Here is a 13,582-nt window from a genome sequence, read left to right as displayed (position 1 = left end):
AAATTGCGCAAGTACGTCCTCTGTAGGCTGTACTCTAAGCAGTTACAATCCAATTACCTCGTCCAAAAATAGGATAAATGAAACTTCTGCTGTAATACCGTTAAGGAGCCTCTCCTGTAGCAATGAAAGGAGAGCGGCAGCAAGAAAGAAGGCTAATATGTTTGTCAGATGTGGAAACAAATATGTAACCTTCTTTCCCACCTAAATGGATTATCCACTAAGAAAGACAGCGAGTTGTCAATTTAGATAATAAACTGGTGTAGATTTAAGGATCAGTTCAGGGCCTGGCTTCATTTCCTGTCACTCTGAGAACCACTGACACGCCGGGATGTGCTAAGTGAAAACTAGGGCTGGTGGGGGAGTTGGCTGGCTCGTGTGCTTTCATTTTTCTTGACATTCAATTATGCGGCATTCCTCTCCTTCCACAGGAGGTGATTAAGAAATATAAGACAGTATCGGGTGTAGGAGAATGCACCAGAATGAAAAGGGGACGAACTTTAGTGTTTGAAGGTTGAGCACCCCCCTTTTTTAGTGGGTGGGCTGGCCCATGGAAATAGTTACATGGTAGCCGCGCGGCGGCTCCTCATCTTTTAGCTTGAAATGGAAAGAGGTGGAGGGCTGGACAAGTGTGCCTGCAACTCACTGATGTTCCCTCACTGCAATTCATCGCCGGCTTTTAATTCCTCCTATCGCACTGTGATTGACTAAAAAGCATTTTTTTTTAAAAATCTATTTTAACTGGGCTGGGCTTTTTTTTTGTTTAGCTATTTTTTTAAGACATTATTTCAAAAGCAAGTTCTGATCACCGGACCTACAAAGTAACAGTGAGGAGGAAAGGGTACTCGAAAGGAGCCCTCTGGGGTAGTTGGTGAGTGTTTTGCGTGAATATATATTCTATGTGTGTGTGAGAGAGAGAGAGCGCAGTTGGGTTACAAAGCGAGCAACAACAGTACAGCAACTTCTGTAGGCTGCAGGAGCAGCCAGGACAAAGTGCACATTGTGTCGGGGTTCCCTTCTCAATGCAAGCAGCTGTTAAGCAAGCATTCATGTAATACCCACCCACCTTCACTCTTTGGTTTCGGGTCATTTTGGAGCATAGATGATTCCCAACAAAAAGATAGCGCAAAGTTCTGGGTTTTTTTTGGAGGCTTGTATTGTGTTGCAAGGGACGGAGGGAATGATTTAAAACGATTCCCCGTTATTGGAAACATGGCGTGAGCTTTCAGAGCCCCCCCTCTCTTCGGCGGGATTTTGTTTTCGGAACAACCGGGTGAGCGTCCCCCCCCCCCCCCCAGTGTGATGATAGAAACACTCAGCCTGTCGCTCGATGGGAGAGGCTGGATGAGCGTGTGTTTTAAATACCTCCTTGGAAAAGAAATCCCCCTTTTCTCTCGCTCGCTGACGAGCGGTATTTTCCGTGTCCTTGCAACAGCGGCGTGCATGCTTATATTTTTTGGAATGTGAACTTGTAAAGCTCCAGCTTTGTAGGATTACTCCAACAATGTCCTTCGCAGTGACCCACTGATGTCACAGCCACGGTTCTTCTCAAAAAGTACCGTGTACAATAAACTCGACACTTTCCCCGATAAGAAAAACATGATGCTGATTTTACTTTTGAGAGAGTTTATGCTAAACGGTGTCACGTAATTGTACTTATCAAATATCAGACTCGATGCTCTTAATCCTTAAGGAAAATCTATTTTTTCGAGGTGCATTACGCCGCTACACTTTAAAACTGTTGAAATATCATTAACAAGTTTAAAAATACTTTCTATCCGTTGGTTGCACAAGATGCGATGCAATAATCCACGGATGAGATGAATAATCCTGACCAAGCTTGTTGAGTGTAGTGGGCCTTTGACAGAATATGTGAAGCACTAGTTCCAGGCCTTTGCTGCATGTTTCCTCGCTATACTTTCAGGAAGCCAAAACCAGGCATTAGATCCAGTGTTGAGATTGAGATAAATTGAAGGTAGTCTTTCCTTAAGTTATTAGAGTAGTCAAAGATATGAGCCTCCGATTCAAATAATGCTTCCAAGGTGCCCACTTTCAATGCTGTTAACCAGTGCACGGTACACTTTGAAAGTAATGTTACTTAAGGAGCTCAAATATTTGGCTTCATTTTAAGTGCTCAAAACCTAAATGTGGTGAGGAGCTCCTCTTCAGGCAATGAATGCCTACGTGTGCACATCCTGTACTGTACTAGCGTAATGAATATGCACCATTACTTTACAATATTACATTAAGGGAAGGATTTGCAGATTGATAGTCTTGAAAGGCGATGTGAATGTCATTCTTTGGTTAATTCAAAACCTATTTATAGGATTGTTAATCCTCTGGTGACTTAAGTTTTACTGGATTCAACATGTATGAGGTGATTCCATGAGCTATATCCACTTTGCATGTATGTCCTGGATGTCCGATGATGTGAATGGAGACTACTTAATTAAAATACCAGTTTTCCAACTCTTGTCAAAACCTCCTGAAAGCATAATTTGCAACTACTTGTGCTTATTAAGATGAATGTTAGTATGAGAGTAAATGCCCTATGTTTGGTATCCTCTGGCCACCTAAGCGTTACAGGTCTGTTACGTTTCATACCAAATTAAAGCTTTGTCAATTATGCGCAAACATTATACTGACTAAACCCCGACCTCCGGACTGCAGTTTTGACAGTCATCGGACTCGAAACGTTAGCTCTTTTCTCTCCCTACAGATGCTGCCAGACCTACTGAGATTTTCCAGCATTTTCTCTTTCATTTCAGATTCCTGCATCCGCAGTAATTTGCTTTTATGAATTTATCTATTTACTGGACCAGCTACTCTTGCCTTAATAATGGATGAATAGGACGACTAAGATTGGCACAATTTATGTTCGACTTTTTAATGAAGAGGACTTTAATTCTACACGTTTAAACCAAATTTAAGTCCAGGTCATACACTTAAAAGGATAATTCCCCAATTCATTCCACCCAAGTTTATTTTTTTCCTACTCTTCCTTTTAGAGGTGCATAATCTACTCTCTAGGCTGCAGGGAGTAAGACGCTGCATTATATTAAGAAATGAAGCCATGGGTGGAGCAAAAATTGTTCATGCTTTTAGTTATACATTTTTAATGAAAAGTAACGGAGACCCAGCTCCCTTGATTTATGGAGATTGTATGACTGAGCAATTTGGCTGGAGGGGATGGAGGTGAAGAGACGGAACAAGAGAACGTATTAAAATAAGAAATTATCACTCTTTTAATCGCTGTGATAAAATGGATGACTTGAGATGTCATACTTATCCTGACACTGTCCTCCAGTTACCTACCAAGCTCACTTGGAAATAAATGCCAAAACCTATTGTCTGCACACTGTCACTGGGTCAAAATCCTGGAACTCCCTCCCAAACAGCACTTGGGTGTACCTACACCATATGGACTGGTGGTTCACAAAGACAACTCACTGTCATTTTTTCAAGGGTAATTAGGGTAGGGAATAAAAATGCTAGCCAAGTGAGCAACATCCATGTCCCTGATGTAATGTTAAAAATGAAAGACCTGTTTATAGGTATCCAGCCATTATATCCTGCTATTAAAGGGAAAATAAATACTTTTATCAACCAGTTCTAGAAGGAAAAGGTTTTAATTTTCTATCGATAATATAACACTTTTGAAGTATAATCGGATACTTGTGTTCTGAAAGATTGCATATAATCAAATGGCTTCACATACAGTTTGATACCTTTGCTAAGTGCGATTTATAGAATCATAGAATTTACAGTGCAGAAGGAGGCCATTTGGCCCATCGAATCTGCACTGGCCCTTGAAAAGAGCACCCGATAGATGCCTTAATGCAAGCAAGATCCTTGCCCACTCATTTTACAAACCAATTTATCTTGTAGTCAGTGTAAAGGTTTTGCACTATTTGAAAATGGGCTTATCAGTGGTTTCTACAGACTGTATGGAATTTGCCTCTTTATGGAATTCCTTCTATTTAACCACCTTGGTCCCAATATTGAAACCAGTTGCTCACACAGTAACACCATATTTACGTGAGAAATTTGGCAAAATCATGACTCAAACCTTCTGTAAATAGCCATCATTGTGAATAAACTGCAAAATTAGACTTTAGATATATAAATGGATCTGGAGATTTGCTATCCTTGTGGACTTTAACTCGGCCAATCTAATTGTTTAATCCTGAGTATTGCAAAGTTGGTGCGTTTTTTTTCAAGGTATTTATTTATAATGTTTGTATTCTTAACCCATTTTGAAGATCTGCATCTATTAGCTTCAGCAGTGTCGTTTGTTCTCAGTTGTGTGTATGAAAATTGAATGGTCACTAGCTCTATAATTTGAGCCCAGTCCTAACAAGTAGGATCACCTAAATTGTGTATAAAAGTGTACACAGATTTGCGTGTGATGGTGGTTGGCAGCTAAATGTTGGATACTGGATTTTGGGAGTAATTATCTCAACCAGACATGTATCCAGATCTGTGCCTTCAACTCGATTTGGGCTAAGAAGCTTTTTTTAATTTCGCAGATATTATAATCATTGAACTATTCTCAATTCTTTATTCACTTTCTGTTTTTATCCCTAAAATCCATATACAAACTAAATTACAATAAAGTTCAAATCTTTACTTAAAATTGTGCCCAAGAAGTGGACAATGTTTACGTTTTTTAGAACTGGGCTTCAATGTGGATTTTGCAAACATTCAATTTTCATATGATCAATTGAAATTAAACTACTGCCATTTGGATTCTTTAAACCATTAGCATGTGAGAATTGAGGATTTAAAGATACTAATTAACAGCATTATCAATTTTTACCTTGGGCGGAGGTGGGGGGAAATAGCTTTGCAATACACTCTATTATATGATTAGGTTGGCCAAGTTACAGTCCACAAGGCTAATACATCCTATTACATCTCGTGATCCATTATGTTACTGAAATCTCATTATGATTATATAATTTCTCTTTAATTTGCGGTTTCCCCACATTAGAGACAATTTATAGCCAAATTATCCTGTGAGTAGCTCGCTAACATTGCTCTGAGTCAGCCAGATGTTTTGACCATTATGTACTGGTGGTAGCTTTTTCTTTTGCCCTGTTTTCCTATGCAAGGTGGTATTTGACTGACAGCAGAGATCAAAACCTTCCAATAGAAGATCGCATCCAAAATCACTAGTATTGGAAACTTTACGTAGTAAATGCTGCAATAACGAAGTGACACCCTTGGTTCTGTTGAAAAGTAACATTTATATTTCTCATTGGTTGTTGACATTTGTCTCTACTCAAAATATATTTTGCCCTTGTATAGATGTCGATACTAAACCTTTAGCAAAAATAAATTGCCCACCCTGATAGGCTAGACACAAGAAATAGATTTATTGATTTACTGAGGCACTTGGACCTGAGGTTCTTGGGTCACATGTTGGAATTATGATGGCCTGCAGGATTGAATGTTTGCAGCAGAATTTTCAATCTTCAAATCCTCTAGGAGGGAAAAAAGTCCACGAGGCATATGACCTTCAGTACTGTAAAGGAAATTGCACAGGCTAAGTGACAAATAATAAATGCACACTTATTAGAATCAACAAATTTTCAGTGTAGAAGGAGGGTATTCGGCACATCGCGTCTGCACTGGCCCTTCGAAAGGGCACCCTACTTAAGCACACCTCCACCCTATCCCTGTAACCCAGTAACCCCACCTAACCTTTTGGACACCAAGGGGAAATTTAGCATGGCCAATCCACCTAACCTGCACATCTTTGGACTGTGGAAGGAAACCCACGCAATTTGTGCAAAAATAACTTTAAAAATCACAGCGTGTCCCGCTGTTCTAAAATTGTCTACTTCCTCAGCAAATGATCCAGTTTCATTAGAACTTGAATGAGTAATATTCCGAGTAACAATAAGGAAAACATCACCACTTCTAAATTAGTTTAGAAATTTGTTTTATATTGGAGATGGGGCTATTTACTCTTTCCTCCCATTTCTTTCTTATTTTGTTTGGTCTGTTTAGTAACCGATATTAGTTGGCCAATATTGGTATTGGGTATTTTCTACTTGCCACCCTGGCATAAAACTACCCAATGATAATTTCCTGTTTCCTTTAGGCGAGCAGGTAACCAGCTGAAAATCTATCGGATGTGTGCTCTATACGGACATGACAATTTGGGCATTGTGCAATGATCTTAACAGTTTGTATACAATGTTGCCAAAGATTTCATTTTGACAAGTTGAAGCTATTTTTGTACTGCTGAAATGCATGATGTATAATGTGAAACCAAGCAATGTGAAACAAATGTAATTTGCATAGTGATGAAATATAGGCTTGTCCTTGAATTCCCATCAAGTGAGATCCTAGTCTTGGCCACGCAGTTAACGAAAGGCACTGAGCCAAGAGCAGGACTGGTTACAGCAGTTGGTTCTAGACACTTTCTGGAAACTGGCCAAAGAGGTGCTGAAAGAAGCCCAGCTATCCATCGTCTTGAGCATGAGATTGGATATGACACCAGTATATGTGCAGGTGGAAGGTAATAATTAGTAGTTTATTTATGGTTGGACTTGGTTCAATACCTGCTAATTTGGTGATATCAAGCGGTTTTGCATAAGTTGGTGGTTTTTGATCATTTCACTGGTATTTAACTTCAAATGTAGCTTTGGATCTCTTGGTTGGTCGAAACTTGAAGCTGTATAATAGATGAAAGGGTTTAATTTTTTTGCCTTTGGGTCCATCTTTGCTCATTACAGAAAAAGCACAGCACAGCTGTCAGCATTTTGTAAAGAGAAAAGATGAGATAGTTCAGTTATATTCTTCAATACCCTCTTAATAGCAAGTAGTCTTCGTCATAGAAAAACTACTTATCGTTTCCAATTAATTAGTCTGATTTTAAATTGAGTTGATAGGAATGATCACACTGATTCATTCAATGCAAATAGATGCTTCTTGGTATAGTATGGCTGAAAATAAGCAGGATCTTCTTTCTCCCATCTTACCCAATACGCAACCAATTCCCAAGATTAGATAGGGTGGACATCGAGCACCTTTTTCCTCGGATGGTGATGTCCAGCACGAGGGGACATAGCTTTAAATTGAGGGGAGATAGATACAGGACAGATGTCAGAGGTAGGTTCTTTACTCAGAGTAGTAAGGGCATGGAATGCCCTGCCTGCAACAGTAGTGGACTCGCCAAGACTAAGGGCATTCAAATGGTCATTGGATAGGCATATGGACGATAGGGAATAGTATAGAGGGACTTTAGAAGGGTTTCACAGGACGGTGCAACATCGTGGGCCGAAGGGCCTGTACTGCGCTGTAATATTTATGTTCTATGTTCCTTGTTCACAGTGCAGTACGGTCATAACTAGACTCTTGGATATCTCCTAATCATCTATAGTGCATTATAGAGGGTACTTTTGCAAAATATGATTGCACTTCCTTGAGAATCCAAGTAATAAAGCTTCCGTTAGTGTGTGGGGGATTCAGTCTTTAATGTTTCTGAGTAGTGCAAGGCCATATAATAATTTTCTATGCATTAGTTACTGTATACATCTTTAAATGAAACTTTCTGACCTGACCTTAATCTTGCTATTTTTATCATTGGATGCAGCAATGTGCGATAGGTGCAGGGAGATTAATTCGGCGGTGGGAGCTGGGATTGAAGTTGGGACATAGATAACATTTTTAAATATTACCACATTAGATGAACAGAGCAATAGCTTGAGAGCAAGCTACTTCCAGGTGAGAGAATAAACTAAATGCATTTGTGAGCAGCAAACAATTTGGTGGCTTGAAATAGTGGATGTTAACTCAAAAGGGGATTTTCTTTGAGGGAGCAGGAGGAAAATATAGGCTTGGCCGGAATTTCTCAAGATTTGAGTACATGTATGGTAGATATATGGTAGTTACCTCAACAATAATCATCAGTTAATACTTTAAACTTTTTAATTCCAATTATGAAATTTGTTGGCTACTACTGTGAAATGTTATTTTGATCCCATACTGGACCCAACAATGGGTTGGTACTGGACTGGAACCCCAATATTTTAGTTTATTTTAAGACTGTGTGGAAAGAAAGATTTGCTCCAGGCTTGAATGCATGAAAAAATAAGGCTTTGGTGTTTCTAAAACAAACCTTTATTATATACGATATTAAACCTTTAACTTCACAACCTGAAAAAGAATAGCTTGCAATTACCGCTTAACACAACTATTCAATTTCCCATTAAACAACAGAAAAAGAAACGTACATCTCTTTATCCATCTTAAAATTAGCAGGGTTAATTAGGGAGACTGATATTTGTGGGACAGAACAGATTTGCCTCTTACTATAACCCCTTAAGACTCTTGTTGAATATCTTCAATTAGCTGCTTCAACTCGGTTGTTTCAGCCATTTACTAGTCTTCAGACAAGAATGCTTTGCTTTTAAAATATTATTACTTTTGTTCTCCCTTTCCTACTGGGAAAGAATGCCAAAACACAAGAGGGTTGCCGGATCAGACTTTACTACCAAAAGCTTTTTGTCTAAGCCCCTGGGCGGGACGCGCCGCATGGGAGAATTGCTGTTCGTGCCATTTTTTTTACACGGCCTGGTCTGACTCCATTCCGCCATTCTCTGAAAGGGCGAGAACGGCTTCATTGAGGTTGGCACCGTGCCAGCCGGAGAATCGCCCGAGGTACGAAGTATGGCAATTCTCTGGGCCCCCCGCTATTCAGCAGGCCGGATGGGCCGAAGTCCCGACAACGTGAACCCAGGTCACGCCGTCGCCGTTCACACCTGGTAAATAAATTTGTCAGCCAGTTATGCTGGCTGACGATGTGGAGGAAGGAGGAGAGTGGTCGGCCTCACCGTCGGCAGCAGGAGGTGGCGTCCATGGCTGGTGCTGGGGGTGGGGTGGGGGAAGGGTTCTCGGAGAATGATGCCATAACGCTCGGGCGGGGGGGGGGGTGGAGGAAGGAGGTGGAGATGGAGATGGTGGCGGCGCAGAGGAAGGAGGTGGAGATGGTGGCGGGGCAGAGGGAGGAGGTGGTGATGGTGGCGGGGCAGAGGAAGGAGGTGGAGATGGTGGCGGGGCAGAGGAAGGAGTTGGTGATGGTGGCGTGGCAGAGGAAGGAGGTGGTGAAGGAGGTGGTGATGATGGCGGGGCAGAGGAAGGAGGTGGTGGTGGGGCGGAGGAAGGAGGTGGTGATGGTGGCGGGGCAGAGGAAGGAGGTGGAGATGGTGGCGGGGCAGAGGGAGGAGGTGGAGATGGTGGCGGCGCAGAGGAAGGAGGTGGAGATGGTGGCGGGGCAGAGGAAGGAGGTGGAGATGGTGGCGGGGCAGAGGGAGGAGGTGGAGATGGTGGCGTGGCAGAGGGAGGAGGTGGAGATGGTGGCGGGGCAGAGGAAGGAGGTGGAGATGGTGGTGGGGCGGAGGAAGGAGGTGGTGATGGTGGCGGGGCAGAGGAAGGAGGTGGAGATGGTGGCGGGGCAGAGGGAGGAGGTGGAGATGGTGGCGGCGCAGAGGAAGGAGGTGGAGATGGTGGCGGGGCAGAGGAAGGAGGTGGAGATGGTGGCGGGGCAGAGGGAGGAGGTGGAGATGGTGGCGTGGCAGAGGGAGGAGGTGGAGATGGTGGCGGGGCAGAGGAAGGAGGTGGAGATGGTGGCGGGGCAGAGGAAGGTGGTGGAGATGGTGGCGGGGCAGAGGGAGGAGGTGGAGATGGTGGCGGGGCAGAGGGAGGAGGTGGAGATGGTGGCGGGGCAGAGGGAGGAGGTGGAGATGGTGGCGGGGCAGAGGGAGGAGGTGGAGATGGTGGCGTGGCAGAGGGAGGAGGTGGAGATGGTGGCGGGGCAGAGGAAGGAGGTGGTGATGGTGGCGGGGCAGAGGAAGGAGGTGGTGATGGTGGCGGGGCAGAGGAAGGAGGTGGAGATGGTGGCGGGGCAGAGGAAGGAGGTGGTGATGGTGGCGGGGCAGAGGAAGGAGGTGGAGATGGTGGCGGGGCAGAGGGAGGAGGTGGAGATGGTGGTGTGGCAGAGGAAGGAGGTGGAGATGGTGGCGGGGCAGAGGGAGGAGGTGGAGATGGTGGCGGGGCAGAGGAAGGAGATGGAGATGGCGGGGCAGAGGAAGGAGGTAGAGATGGTGGCGGGGCAGAGGAAGGAGGTGGAGATGGCGGGGCAGAGGAAGGAGGTGGAGGTGGAGATGGTGGCGGGGCAGAGGAAGGAGATGGAGATGGTGGCGGGGCAGAGGAAGGAGGTGGAGATGGTGGTGGGGCAGAGGGAGGAGGTGGAGATGGCGGGGCAGAGGGAGGAGGTGGAGATGGTGGCGGGGCAGAGGATGGTGGCAGGGATGGTGGCGGGGCAGAGGAAGGAGGTGGAGATGGTGGCGGGGCAGAGGAAGGATGTGGAGATGGTGGCGGGGCAGAGGAAGGAGGTGGAGATGGTGGCGGGGCAGAGGAAGGGGGTGGAGATGGTGGCGGGGCAGAGGAAGGAGGTGGAGATGGTGGCGGGGCAGAGGGAGGAGGTGGAGATGGTGGCGGGGCAGAGGAAGGAGGTGGAGATGGTGGCGGGGCAGAGGAAGGAGGTGGTGGTGGGGCGGAGGAAGGAGGTGGCGATGGTGGCGGGGCAGAGGAAGGAGGTGGAGATGGTGGCGGGGCAGAGGAAGGAGGTGGAGATGGTGGCGGGGCAGAGGAAGGAGGTGGAGATGGTGGCGGGGCAGAGGAAGGAGGTGGTGATGGTGGCGGGGCAGAGGGAGGAGGTGGAGATGGTGGCGGGGCAGAGGGAGGAGGTGGAGATGGTGGCGGGGCAGAGGAAGGAGGTGGAGATGGTGGCGGGGCAGAGGAAGGAGGTGGAGGTGGTGGCGGGGCAGAGGAAGGAGGTGGAGGTGGTGGCGGGGCAGAGGGAGGAGGTGGAGATGGTGGCGGGGCAGAGGAAGGAGGTGGAGATGGTGGCGGGGCAGAGGAAGGGGGTGGAGATGGTGGCGGGGCAGAGGGAGGAGGTGGAGATGGTGGCGGGGCGGAGGAAGGAGGTGGAGATGGTGGCGGGGCAGAGGGAGGAGGTGGAGATGGTGGCGGGGCAGAGGGAGGAGGTGGAGATGGTGGCGGGGCAGAGGGAGGAGGTGGAGATGGTGGCGGGGCAGAGGGAGGAGGTGGAGATGGTGGCGGGGCAGAGGATGGTGGCGGGGATGGTGGCGGGGCAGAGGGAGGAGGTGGAGATGGTGGCGGGGCAGAGGAAGGAGGAGGAGGTGGTGGTGGTGGGGCGGCGAAGGGAGGAGGTGGTGGGGCGGCGAAGGGAGGAGGTGGTGGGGGAAATGATGGCGCCATGCTGTGGGGGGGGGGGGGGGCAGGTGTCAAGGTTACCCGTGGGAGCGACATGATAGCCGGCCTGCCATGGCAGGATGGTGGCGAAGACGCGCTTCCAAGTGCAGGTCATGGTGATGTGCTGAGACCAGTGGCACCGTAATGAGGAGGGACGGGGTGAAGTGGGTGGTGGACGGATACTGTCGGCAGGGTGAAGGTTGCATGTGTGTCTGCAGCGGTTTGAAGGCAACCCATGTATCTCACTTGGCCCTGGCTGTCGAGGTGTCGAAGCGCTATCGTTACACATGTTGCTGCTGTCTCTCCTTTCCAACCACTTCCCCACCCTTCGTGTAGTTCGTCATGTTTGCGCACCAGCCAGCTGTGTTTGCTGCCATGGCGGGAGCGGCTGCCCTGCAGGTAACCATTCCGCGCCGCTGACACAGGCGGCTCAGAGCCCTCCCGCCTGACAGGTGCATGAGGAGGTGGAGGGTGACAATGGCCACCACATCGGGCATGCGGAGGACGCTGAATTGGATTCTGATGGGGCGCAGGGGAGGAGCAGGTGGTGGTGCCAGAGGTGTCCCATGCGGCCTCGAGTGTATCGGGACCGCATGTCGTTCCAGGACCTTTCGGATGCAGCATGCAGGAGGAGACTCCGATTGTGTCGGGATGAGGTGCACCTCATGGCGCACCTGGCACCACATGGAACAGGGGAAGGCCATGCTATCCCGGTGACCGTCAAGGTCACGGTTGCCCTCAATTCCTTCTCCACGGGGTCCTTCCAGGTGCTGAGTGGGGACCTGTCTGGAATCTCGCCGGCATCGGTGCACCGGTGCATCCGGCCATCACCGACACCCTGTATGACATCACCGACAGATACATTAATTTTCCAGGGGGCTGCGCACACCTGGCTGACTGGGCAGCGGGATTCATCTGTGGCTGGGATGCCGTGGTCCAGGGGATGATTGATGGGGTGCATGTCGGCATGCGTCCACCCTCGGATACAGACATTTTCCTGAACAGGAAGGGGAACTACTCGATGAACATTGAGGTGGTCTGCGATCATCGGATGAAGATTATGCACGTGTGCACCCAATACCGTGGCAGCGTGCATGATGCTTTCATACTGGCTCATTCTTTCATCCCCGCTATTTTCGAGGGACAGCTCCCCCCCCCCCCCCCCTCCACTCCCCAGCTGAGGGACTGGTTGCTGGGCAACAGGGGTTACCCGTTGCGGTCGTGGCTGGGACACCTATACGGAGGCCACAGACCAACGCACAGACCTGCTATGATGAGGCCATGCAGTGACCAGGGGTGTTATGGAGAGGTGCTTTGGCCTCCTGAAGATGAGATTCTGGTGCCTGGACCGCTCTAGAGGGGCCCTGCAGTAGCACCCCGACTGGGTCGGGCGCATAGTTGTGGTCTGCTGTGTGTTGCACAACATTGTCCAACAGAGGGGCCATGTCTTGGAGATGGATGCACAGGGGCAGCCCGAGGAGGGCGACGCACAAGAGGAGGAGGATGAGGATGGAGGCGGGGGCACAGACACGACCTGGGGGCGGGATATGGCCGGGAGGCTGCACGACAACACTGGCTAGGAGAGCGAGCACGCGACACGTTGATCGCCGCACATTTCACTAACTAGGGGGAGGGCATCGCTGAGCAAGACACTTGCACCACAGATCACGTACAACCGTACCACCCATCACTTCCCGCACCATCACACAACCCTACCGCCCACACCACCACGCAAATGCGGCACATCGTGAATATTTTAACACAGTTGCTTGTGTCAGCGGGTGTGATCAGAGCCATGTTGAATGATGACAACCTGCTCAGCGATGAGATGTGAGCTCCGGATCGCTAGACAATGTCTGACTCATGGCCATATCTGAACCTTCCACCTTGGTGGTCCCTGTATGCGTCACTCCTCCACATGGCCATGTGGGGCAGCTGAGGGCAACCGGGTGTTGGGGGAGGGAGGGGAGGGGTGAAGAAACACACCCGGCCTCACCGTTTACAGAACTTCGACCCCCAGTGTCACTCGGCCCCCCTCACGACCCCTCAGGCACCGGACATAGCACAGAGGCATCTAGGTTTGGTGTAAGTGATTTTGATTATGACATTCACATACAAGTGCCCTAGCCTCTACAACTAATCTGTGCCCTGCACCCGTGCCAACTTAAAACGTGTCTAATTTCTTGGCCTTATGGGCCCTACCACCACGCCTTGGTGTTTCCCCAGACGGTACAGCAGGAGTGGAGGCAGACTGCTGAGATATTGGTTCCCATTGGTGCGCGTTTCCTGGGGCGCC

At 48.1% G+C, this 13,582-nt stretch overlaps 1 protein-coding gene across 4 annotated transcripts in view; it reads left to right on the top strand.

The window, feature by feature from the left end:
• The first annotated feature begins 570 nt into the window (after positions 1–570).
• LOC119967563 (hippocalcin-like protein 1) overlaps positions 571–13,582 on the top strand; it is an 81,957-nt gene continuing 68,945 nt past the window's right edge. For all 4 annotated transcript variants that reach the window (XM_038800265.1, XM_038800266.1, XM_038800263.1 and 1 more), the window contains exon 1: positions 571–868. The gene's annotated coding sequence lies outside the window, so the exon portion shown is untranslated. The remainder of the gene's footprint in view (positions 869–13,582) is intronic.

The sequence above is a fragment of the Scyliorhinus canicula genome, chromosome 6, assembly GCF_902713615.1.
Source record: "Scyliorhinus canicula chromosome 6, sScyCan1.1, whole genome shotgun sequence".
In the NCBI taxonomy this organism is placed as follows: domain Eukaryota; kingdom Metazoa; phylum Chordata; class Chondrichthyes; order Carcharhiniformes; family Scyliorhinidae; genus Scyliorhinus; species Scyliorhinus canicula.
Note: the sequence above shows the minus strand (reverse complement) of the source record. Positions and strands in the feature narration are given on the sequence as shown.